Raw genomic sequence first — 12,500 nt, 5'->3', positions numbered from 1 at the left:
GTTCCTATTCAGTGCTCTGAAGAGGAATCCTTTGAAAGTTTATGGATGCTTTGCTTTGATGGGCAAGCCATGTTTAACATCCTCTGGGTAGTAAATAAATTTAATTTAAACATGGATGTTAAACTATTTAGGTGTTCCAATATATTATGATTATCCTTGGAAACAGAAACACATTGTTATTTTAGATATATGGTTATATATCAAATATATAATAGAGCCCTTATTTTGAAAAGCTGAGTTGATTCCACATTTGAAATTAATATTAAACTTTTGGACAGGAAATTATCAGAAAGGTACAACACCTCTTATCATAAATAATATTAAGTATATAGATTGTTGGAAGTATTCCTTTATACAGATGGAAGAGGATAAGGCAGCCCATTTAAAATTTGGTATTAATAATAATAATAATAATAATAATAATAATAATAATAATAATAATAATAATAATAATAATAATAATAATAATAATAATAATCACCATAAAGATTAGAGAACACGTAAAATGATATTAAATATATCCAAACAAATCTTTTATAATACATATAATGATTTGTATTACATATACGCATCTCTCTCTCTCTCTCTCTCTCTCTCTCTCTCTCTCTCTCTCTCTCAGCAAAAAGTATTGCATATAGCTGGACACAGACTAATTACATAAAGTGGTAGTTATTCTAACGAACATAAGATTAGCTACAATAATCACAATGGACGTTGGGGACAGAAGACTTTTCCATCAAAGGATTTTAAATGATATCTATGTTTTCATGCTTAATTGGATGGGGTACCTAAGCTGCTAAGTGAGCATAAGATCAATTTATATATACACAATCTTTCATGTAGGTTTGATGCAAGTAAAAGTAATTTATCGTTTTCTCAACTTTGCTTGAAATTGGAAATCTTAGTTTTATTTTTTTCATTGCAGATAATATCTCTGTTTTATATCTGAATACTTATGAACAAGAAAAAGCTTAAACCCTAAAGACTAACACTTAATTTGGTAACCAATTTCCAACTTTTAAGTCCAATTAATTGAGTAGATGTAGTTGGCCAAACTTAACTCAAATAATTCAAAAAAAGAAAAAATTAATCAACTTTGTGAAATACTTGTTACCTCCTATCATACAAAAGAAGTTATTCAACTGATTTAGATAATATTTCACCCAAAATGAGGTCAGAGCTCCTTCATAAGTAGAATGTGTGTGAAATGGTGGTTTGTCAATATAGAAATGGATTGTCTGTTACTAAGGTGTCATGACTAAGGCTTTAGTGATTCCTATCTTCACTGCAGATCCAAGTAAGAGGATTCATAGCTAGAATACTAATTCTCTCTCTCTTCTCTCTCTCTCTCTCTCTCTCTCTCTCTCTCTCTCTCTCTGTCCGGAACTTATGTGGAATCAGGCTCACAGCCTGATTAGGAAGCATGAAGGACGAAGCTGTTCAAATAAGAAGCATTCTTGGACAGCTATACCTCGGTGAACTTAGATGCAAAATATGCTTCAGAGATATTTTTTTTTCCTCAGATATGAATAAATAAGACTTAATCAGTATTACCTCTATAACATTCTAGTTATTGCAAGCTTAAATATAGTATTCATAGAGAAATATATACTTACTCTGGCACATATGTGCAGGGTATGTGAATGTACATGCACTAGTTGATGCAAATCATGTTTCCAATGAAATTAGTCGTTTTACCTTTTTGCAGTGAATTAGCAAAAAAAAAAAAAAAAATCTAAAAGTTATGGATATCTTTACTCGTGTACATCTTCCTTCTGATTGCAATATATTTCCAAGAGAATGAGACCAACCTGACCTCTCCATGACAAAAAATAAGGCTGTTAGAGCAATTTAAAAAAAATATATATTGCAAAATATGCTAGGAAAAAAATAACCCCCTGGGGGTTAAGGGTTGGAAATTTCCAAATACCCCTAGGGTAAAAGGTAAAAAAAATTATAAATTGATAATAAAAGTCTGATGGTTCCATAAAATATGTAATAATATTTTTATATACTCTCACGATATAAACATTATCTGAGTTCAAACAATAATTGTTTCAATACAGAATTTCTGTTTTTTAGTCTGTCTGTCTGTCTCTCTCTCTCTCTCTCTCTCTCTCTCTCTCTCTCTCTAACTCTCTCTCTCTCTCTCTCTCTCTCTCTCTCTCTCTCTCTATATATATATATATATATATGTGTGTGTGTGTGTGTGTGTATGTGTATATGTATATATATATATATATATATATGGTGTAATAGCCTTCCATGAGCATATTTCGCACTCGTTGATGATATCTATTGTAACTTGAGTACATTTAAATCCAAATAACATTGATAAAAATGAAAATAAAAATATATCCATTTTTCTCTATCTCATGAAATAAAAAGATTTCAGTAACTCAAGGGCTTGTTTTGCTTGACATAGTTCCCCATGACAACAGGCAATATCTGCGCTGTTCATCGCATAGAATTTTCTATGCTTTGATACATTCTCCAGATTTATTCTTTCCTTTTGCAGTTTGCCCTCAGATTCCTTTCAAGTTTCCTTTTAATTATCCTTCCATCTATTATGGAACAATTCTTAACTTTATAGAGCATTGGCGCATTCATCGTTTATGGATATATAATTCTGAAAAGTCAACATTGCCTGAAAATTTTCTATTTTCATCCAAAAATTCCGAATTGTGTTTTATTTATATTTGCTCATTTTACGACTTAATTATATAAAACATTAAATAGAACAGCTGAACAATTCCTTTTTTTAACGTAATCAGTCAGTGCCCTGCCAGTCTAAGATTAACAGGTTAGAAGGGTAAAATACTCAGCTAGAGTACCTGGATTGTATAACTTTTTTGTTGCATGACTATGTGACCTTCAATAATGTACATATATTATAGCTAATCATGTCATAAGTACATGGTATTATACTTCCTGCGATCTAACATTACATAAATTTTATTTTTATTGCATGTGTAATAATGATATTCATGCCATTAAATTTTAAATCAAGATGTCATTAAATTTGAAATTCAGAAGTCCTAATAGCTACGTACAGAATTTTTACTGAGTAGTTTGGATAAGCAATTAAATAAACAAAAATCTCTTTAAAGAATTTATATATATATAAGCCTATTACTATTTCTTTTAATATCTATTACATACTGTGGGTTTGTTTTCTTTTTATAATTACCTGGATATTTCTAAGTTAAAAAAAATTAACTTATACTCTAAGGAGTTTTATCTTACTCTGAAAAATATTTATCTATTCTTTAAAGTAAAAAAAAAAAAGAATTAAAAAAAAATCTTTAATAGCTATCCACAGGGGAGGGAATTATTGGTTCCGCTCGTTATCAGCAGTTATTCTTTTTGGTTACAACTCCCCTGATATTTTGGATTTTCTGTATTTAACAAAACATGAGAGAAAATGAAGATTGCAAAATATCTCTCACATGCTGAAACATCATCCCAGATTAACAAATATTATTGCCTCTGCGAAGGAGGTTATAAATCGAGTTAGCTTATTTATTTATTTGTTTGAGTCTAAGTATCTCTATCTATCTTTAGACAGAATTTTCATCCTAGATAGATATATTTCGGTCTTGGACGATCCTATGAAAGTTTGGAGATGATGAGGACCCGGATCCAGAATCTAGATCCGGATTTGCCTTTTTTAACAAAGGTATTGGTGTTGAAGAATTTCCACCACATATAGATCTTAGGCTATGGATGACCCCATTAGATTTAGGAGATGATCAGGATCCGGATCCATATTCTATATCCGGATTTGCAATTTCTCAATTTCGCTATTCTGCCATTCATCAAAATTCGACGAGCACTTTAGACGTTTTCTTTGGAATAACGTCAAAACTACATGACGAATTTTGACGAGATTTTCACCAAAGATAAATCCAAAAGAATGATTGACCCCATTAAATTTTTATATATGATCAGAAACTGGATCTAGAATCTATATCTGGATTTCCCTATTTCTCCATTCTAAAGATAAATTCAAAAAGAAATGACGGATCTTGACGACATAACTGCCCCAAGATAGATCCTCGGCCATGGATGACACCATTAAATTTTGGAGATGAGTAGGATCTATATCCTGAATCTAAGCTCGATTAGCACTTATCGCCATTTTAAAGATAAAATCAAAACAAATTGAAGAATTTTAACGAAATTCCTACCTCAGATAGATCTTGTGCCAAGGATGACCACATTAAATTTAGGAGACGATCAGGATTCAGATCTATATTCTGGATCTGGATTTGCATATCTTAGCAGTTAAAGATAACGTCAAAACAAATTGACGGATATTCACGAAATTTCCATCATAGATAGATCTTAAGCCATGGACAACCTCATTTTCCTTTGACGTAGCTCAGAAATCTCTGCTTGCACTTGTCTGTAATTTATTTATTCCAAAATATTTCTTCAGAATGATAAGAGTGATGAAATAATTAGAATTTTATTACTGGAAAGAAATTCTTTGAATCCGTTCAGTTGGAAATTAATTAGGAAAGGCGCATTATCATGCAATGAATGAACGACTGCATTTGAAACCACTGGACGAATAGAACTTATTTGCATTCATTCAAAATATCCCTAATGAATTTTCCTATTTAAAAATGGATAGAGTGGAATAATGAAGGATTGTGTTCACGATTTAACTGAAGTTTTATTAATATATAGTTGGAAATAGTTTCGTATGTTGAAGCCAACATTAAAATCTACAATACTATGCTATACAGTTTGCAAATAACTGGGCATACTAAACGTCATGAAATTACAGTACTAGTTACTAAGATCACGCGGGCTAAAATATTAAGGAAGAAAGGGAACACTTTTATAATATCTATACCCGAAGATTTAAAGGACAATTTGGCAAGCCATTCACTTCTTGAGACCCAACACTCAAGAAGGATATTGAGCCCAAATTCAGGAAACGGTCTCCGGATGTTCAAGTGCCCTTTCTCTTCAACTGAGGATATTTCCTAAGAGGAAAACAAACAAAGGAGGATAAGCAATATTCTATATGGGTTTTGAGGTTATGGATTTTCAAACGATATTTGCTTTTGGTCGAAGTACACAGTAACTTCTATTCGGAGTAAATAAATTCCTTTTGGATCATCAGCAAAACAAACAATATTTTATTTTTAATCGTTTCTTATATAGTCTTAAGTAAGCGATTAATTCTGAATATACACACAGACGTAAACACCTACCTATATGCATGGACTATGCTTTAAAAATTATCTATCTATCTATCTATCTATCTATCTATCTATCTATCTATCTATATATATATATATATATATATACTGTATATATATATATATATACTTTATATATATACATATATATATATATATATATATACTTTATATATACATATACATATATATATATATATATATATATGAACGATGAATTTTCATGAATAAACTTTTCACATATGTCACAGGATTATTATGATTTATTTTCTATTATCATTTCAAGGTGGTCTTTCAAAAAAAAATAAAGATTTTCAGGATTTATTATAATAAAATGAAATACCAGACAAAGGATTATATATCTATTTTGTTACCTTTTTATCATTAACATCATCGAAACTTTGAAAAATATATGATAAGGAATTGGTAAATTCACAATTCACTGGGGTATTTAAAGAAGGCTTATGATCTGTCTAACTTATTCTTGAACTCGCTTACCATGTTACTGTTTCCTACATCATTGGAAGTCTATTCTAAGTATTGCTAATTTGCATGTAAATAAACTGTTTTTTTGAGTGGTGTTGTATCTTTTCAGTTCCAGTTTGTATACGTTACCTCTGGACTGATTTGTGCTAAGCATGAATAAATTGTTATAAATTACTTTTGTTATTCCTTTAGGAATTTTGAATGCTTTTATTAACTATCCTTTTAGTCATCGAGTTTCTTGATCAAATATGTTCAAACGTTCCATCCTCCGTCTATATCCAAATTACTTAGTGTGGAACTTAGTTTGGTGGCCCTAACTTGTACTGTTTAGAGTCAATGAATATCCTTTTGAACACTTGGAGCCCAGATTTAGATTTCGTATTCTAGATGGGGTCTTACTAGTGATGTGTAGAGCTGTAGTAGTGTCTATGTGTCTGTTTTTAAATAGTCTCTTTATGTAACCTATTATTTTCTGTGCTTTATTTTTAGCTTTTATGCTCTGTTTGGTGAGCTTCAAATCCTTACTGATGATAACGAGATTTTTCACATGGCCCACAATTTCTATTTTATTGACCAGTAGAGAGAGAGAGAGAGAGAGAGAGAGAGAGAGAGAGAGAGAGTCATCAAACGTTTAAAGAATCCTGTATTCCAATCTGAAGTTTTTGATTCTTGAGAAAGGAGTGTGGAATAAAAACTGTTATTGAAAGTAAAGTAAAATCAAAATCAGGACCAACAAAATCTAATTCCGCCTCTTGTTAGGTTCTAATAATTCGGGAAGGGTTTTCCTGGGTCTTTTGAAAATCGTTAACAAGATCCAATTACATGTCTCTGACTATCTTTAGATGGGAGAGAAAAGATTGCTCTATGGATGGTATATATAGAAGAAGGATTCTGAATGACAGTAGTAGTGATGTCTATTAATACTAGTAATAGCAAAGAAATATTTTGTTTGCCATTACTTTTCCACTCACAGATATATATATATATATATATATGTGTGTGTGTGTGTGTGTGTCTGTGATTTCGCCTGGGGCTCTGATCCCGAGGTCGTTAAGAGAATCCAGACATTAATATATCAAAAATATATATGGCTTATTTGAATATATATATATATATATATATATACATATATATATATATATATATATGTATATATATTATATATATATATGTGTGTGTGTGTGTGTGTGTCTTTGTGTGTGTGTGTGTGTCTTTCTGTGTGTGTGAGGATATGTATAAATTGTGTGTGTCTTTGAAATTATAACAATAAGTAAATATAACTCCTCTATATTTAATTTTTGCATATCCTATAAGAGTTTTTGAGATTATTTTCAATGAAAGACATTAGTATATTAACTGATGGAAAAGAAAAAAGATATATAAACTCTTATCTTTTTTTCATGATGGATCAAATAATCGAAAGATATTCTGCATCCTTAGAGCTCGAATTGCATTCCCAGTGCAAATATCAACTTCAGTGTTGCAACCTAAGTAAACAGATTTTTCATGGAGCTAAAGGATATCATTCCGTGTTGCAATCTATCTTCAATCGGTATAAAAATGATAAGTAAATTTTCCTTGGAGGGAAAAGTCTCGGATTAAACTCATGTTCTGAAGAAAAGGAGGAAGGTTACTGAGCTTCGTTGATATAATCTAGATTTCTAAAGGGAAAGAAATTGAGTTCGACGAACTGACTACAATTGGAATCGTCTTTTGAGATCAGGTTACAATACCTCATCCATCACCCAATGTTTGGGGATACCTTCGTTTCAATCATTTCTCAAAATTACTTAATTTTTTTTATGATGATATGAAAATCCTTAACTCCTACTGATACCTGATTATTAATGTTTTATTTACGGAGAGAAATTTATTTTAGAATTTATGATATATATATAATATAATATATATCTATATATATATATATATATATATATATATACAAGAGAGTATCGAATTTTCATACTTAAAAGCCAGGTAAACAGATGCTGACTCCACCTTTCCTAAAGGCTGCTTTACTTTAAAAGACCCATGGGAAATCTCTGCTTTTTTCCCTCTGCATATTTTATGGTGATATGATGCCAATCGAAGCGTGTCACAAAATACGAAGGTGATATCTGATATAGAGGAAAACTGGAGACTGAAAATATCGTATATTGTGGGAATTCTTTGAATGTTGTTTCTTAAATCTATTCGGGGAAAATTTATTGAAAGGCGCTGGACAGGTGGCTATCTGAGAGAGAGAGAGAGAGAGAGAGAGAGAGAGAGAGAGAGAGAGAATACATATTATGTAACTGACATATATTTGGAATTACGATTACTTTTTCTAAACATTCTTCCAAAGTACTTCCTATTGAAATTTAAAAAATTTTCTTTCTTAATTATCTATACATTTATCAATACTCTTGTTTAACTTCTACTAAATATTTGGTATATATTTCATTTTACACGTCTTTTCTAACTAAGCTTTAAAGATATAATGTCTATTTTAATTTGAAAATATCTTTCATCATAGTATTTATATATTAATCAATATTTTTTTATTAGAATTTCAATAAATACTAGAATTTATGATATTTTTTTCCAAATATAGTTTAAAAAATATTGTGCATTTTATTTCAAAACTATAGTTTTTACCTAATTTATATATTCATCAATCCACTCTATTTACTCAATTGAATATAACTGGTATATGTCACTAGCAGAAATAAAGATTTCATTGGAATTTAATAAAATATGTCAGCTATTATGTAGACAATAAAATAAAAAAGAAATATTGTGTACTTTAAATAAGTATTATAATATTCATTTACACATTTTGATACTAAGGTTAGCGTTTTAATATCTTGGTAACAAACAACTATTTTCAATAGTATATCTGAACACAATCTAAATTGAGGCCAATATGCAAACCTCAAATTAAAGATAAATGGTGATATATAGGAAATCATATGTAACACAACAAAAGTAACAGCTTGTAGTCCACACATTTTCGTTTTTATGTCTGGGGTTTGGACAGTTTTCATCACCACGCTGGCCATCAGCGGGTAAATTAAAAAGGACGCTTTATGTCCAATAGCTCACAGCAAACAAACTTAGTAGGGGTGGTCCTGACTATTTCAAATTTTCTGATCATGGAGATACAGAAACCCTTTCACTACGTTAAGGTGTCCGAACTCATCAAGTATACTCATTTAAATGGCTGTAAATAAAAAATTTTAACAGTTCGATGATTATGAGATAAATCCTCTACAGCTATAAATGGATATATTTCTAAAAACATGTACAGTAAACAAGAAAGTCAGTAAACGAAACAGCATTGCAAAACAAATATTTATTTTTCCTGTAAATTTTGAACATTTTTTACATCAGAGAAACATTCCCTTTCCGTATGTAGTGCATTTATTGAAATCCTTTATTTTGAAACGTATAAGTTTTTCATATGCAAAATGGTATTCGACTATTTCGACTGGGAATAAATGGCCTCAGAATCATTATGGTACAGCAGTCTCTAAACTAGGAATCAATTTGCAATAGCAAATAGAAAAATAGTTCATAAAAAAATATATATTTTATTTCAACTCCTATTGGAAAGCTTTAATGATAGCTGTCATCCAAATATTCATATATTATCCTCCCCTCTTGGTCTATGAAATTCGAAAAATATTAGTAAGGTACCCAATCATAGCTTGAAACCTTTTATAAAACTAAAATTGTTCTTCAGTTCAAGTCTCCAATTCCAAAAGTTTTAAGGAGGATCACTATCTAGTATATATATGGGCTATACTTCATACCTGTAACTGGGAATTGTTCTTCCTATAACACACATAGACACAAATATGAACACATGTGTGTTTATACATACATATATATATATATATATATATATGCATATATATACATATATATATATATATATATATACAACAGATGTATATATATATATATATATGTGTGTGTGTGTGTGTGTATATATGAGTTTTAATTCTATCATTCTACCTTTTTCTGAGTATTGTCCTCCTGTCTGGTGTCCAGCTGCTGATTCTCATCTTAATTTGTTGGACAGAAACTTACAGTCTATCAATTTTCTTATTCCTGATTTAGATATTAATCTTTGACACCGTGTTTAATTAGTTCATTATGCATGTTGCATAAGATTTTTCATAATTCTGACCATCCTCTACATTCAGATCTCCCTGGACAATTCTCTCCTGTTCGTAATACTAGGCAGGCAGTTAATTCTAATAGCCAGGCCTTCTCCATCACGAGGTTCAATACTATACAGTATTCTAGAAATTTTATTCCACCTGTTACGAGGTTGTGGAATGATCTTCCTAATCGGGTAGTTGAATCAGTAGAACTTCAAAAGTTCAAAGTTGGAGCAAATGTTTTTATGTTGACCAGGCTGACATGAGTCCTTTTATAGTTTATATATGACATATCTGTTTTTGGCGTTGTAAAAACTATATATAGGACATATCTCTTTTGACGTTGTTACTGTTTCTAGAATGAGTTATTTTTAATTCATTCACATCATTTATTTATTTCCTTATTTCCTTTCCTCACTGGGCTATTTTTCCCTATTGGAGCCCTTCAGCTTATAGCATCTTGCTTTTCCAACTAGGGTTGTAGCTTGGCTAGTATTAATAATAATGATAATATATATATATATATATATATATATAAATATATATATATATATATATATATATTTATATATATATATATATATATATGTATATATATATATATATATATATTTATATATATATATATATATATATACATATATATATATATATATATATCTATCTATATATATATATATATATATGTGTGTGTGTGTGTGTGTGTGTTTATACCATCATATTTCATCATAGCTTATACAACAGCATTCTAGAAAATCCTAATATTCTCAACTTCCATATAATATTTTTTTTAATTGCTCTTATCTTTACTAAGCCTCTCCAATTATGTATCTAGGAAAGAATCTCTTACCTTTTTTACCTGATTTGTGACCAGCCTTGTAAGATTGAAGTAGGGATATTGAGGTAAGGCACTATACTTGTATGTTAGATAACTTTATGTTATGATCCCTATACATTTAAGATATGATTAAAGTAATTATTAATTTTAATATAAACTAAAATTAATATGAATATTATAGATGATTATTATTATTATGGATATGATGTGAAAACTTTGAAATCTTACAGGAACGATAAAATGTTATCTAAAACATATTCAATAATCCCAGAAGCACAAAAGCAGTACGACCAGAATATTAAACATAGATATTTCAAAGACAAATCCTACGAGTTATATAAGCTTCATTTGCTTTGAAGTTGCACATATATGAATATGAAATATATAATACTTAAATCTACATTTAAAATCCTCCCTCCTAAATACATACATTACATGAAATCACAAAATATTAAGTACATATTACACCCATCCCAGGAGGAACCAGGCGGGAAATAGAATTTCCGGGTTAATTACAAGCAAATATATTTATATCTGTTTTGTTGTTCAGATGAGGATATATCATTGCTTCCTTTGCTGGAATTTCAGTTAATTAGCTGTGGTGATTTTCTGTATGGAATGTCGTTTCTCTTCCCTTACCAGTCTTTGGGCTTCCATTAAACTTGTAATTGTAATTATACGGTATGTATTTTGTCAATAGTATATATATATATATATATATGTGTGTGTGTGTGTATATATATATATATATATATGTATATATATATATATATATATATGCATGCATGTATGTATATGTGTGTATACAGAGAGAGAGAGAGAGAGAGAGAGAGAGAGAGAGAGAGAGAGAGAGATAATGTATAAGCATTTGTGAATTCCTCTGAATAGCAAAGTTATAATATTCATGGCTATCCATACTAAGTTAGCTTACTGTGAACGATCAGACAAAAAATCTCCCACCATCACCAATCCGCAATAGACAGAGAGGTTATGAAAACTAGCCAAACCGCAGACATGAAAAAGGATATAAAGAACATGTGTTTGGCCATTGTCCAGGAGTTGACTAAAAACGGCTACATTTGTTGTAGTTGGTGATAATACATTGAACTCAAACACCCAGCAAACTTTAACATATTGATGTATACCCTGAATATCTGGTAGATTTAGTAAATGAATTTACTCAACTAGAATAAGAAACAAGAGACCTTTAATGGAGCTTTATAATTCATGCAAATATGTCCATTACTGCTCTACCTACCAGCATTGGATTACACTCCATCAGAATGAGATCATGCATTAGTATTCTCTGCCAGATCAGGATGGAGATGAGAGATCCATATTGAATGATGATTGAGACTTGATGTCTGATAATCAGTCGGAATGTCTAGTTTGAAGATCAATATGCCAAAGCTCTGTTTCATTGCCATCAATTCATGATATTGGGTTTGTGTTCTTACGAAGGGATTTTTTTTTATATATATTTTATGTGTGTGGGATTTGTGTTCTCATGATCTTTCATGATTATTTTATTGGCCCTTCTTAGATTAGTGTTCTCTATAGAGTACCACTTTCCTTCTCTATGTACTGATAACTTCTCTTTCATTTATTCAATCACTGAAGCTGATGAGGACTATGAAGCGTGAAGTAGATGATGAATGGAGCATTGTTAATCTGAAAGCTCGAGATAGAGACGACTGGAGAAATATCATAGGCTTAGGAGGCGATGATGATGAGGAGGATGAGGTTAATCATTTTATATTTTTCTTATTGCTATTTGTATAAGCTACTTTAATCATTAACCAAACATGATAT

This window comes from Palaemon carinicauda, chromosome 1, assembly GCF_036898095.1.
Source record: "Palaemon carinicauda isolate YSFRI2023 chromosome 1, ASM3689809v2, whole genome shotgun sequence".
Classification (NCBI taxonomy): domain Eukaryota; kingdom Metazoa; phylum Arthropoda; class Malacostraca; order Decapoda; family Palaemonidae; genus Palaemon; species Palaemon carinicauda.
The sequence above is the reverse complement of the archived record's forward strand: the minus strand, read 5'-3'. Positions refer to the sequence as shown.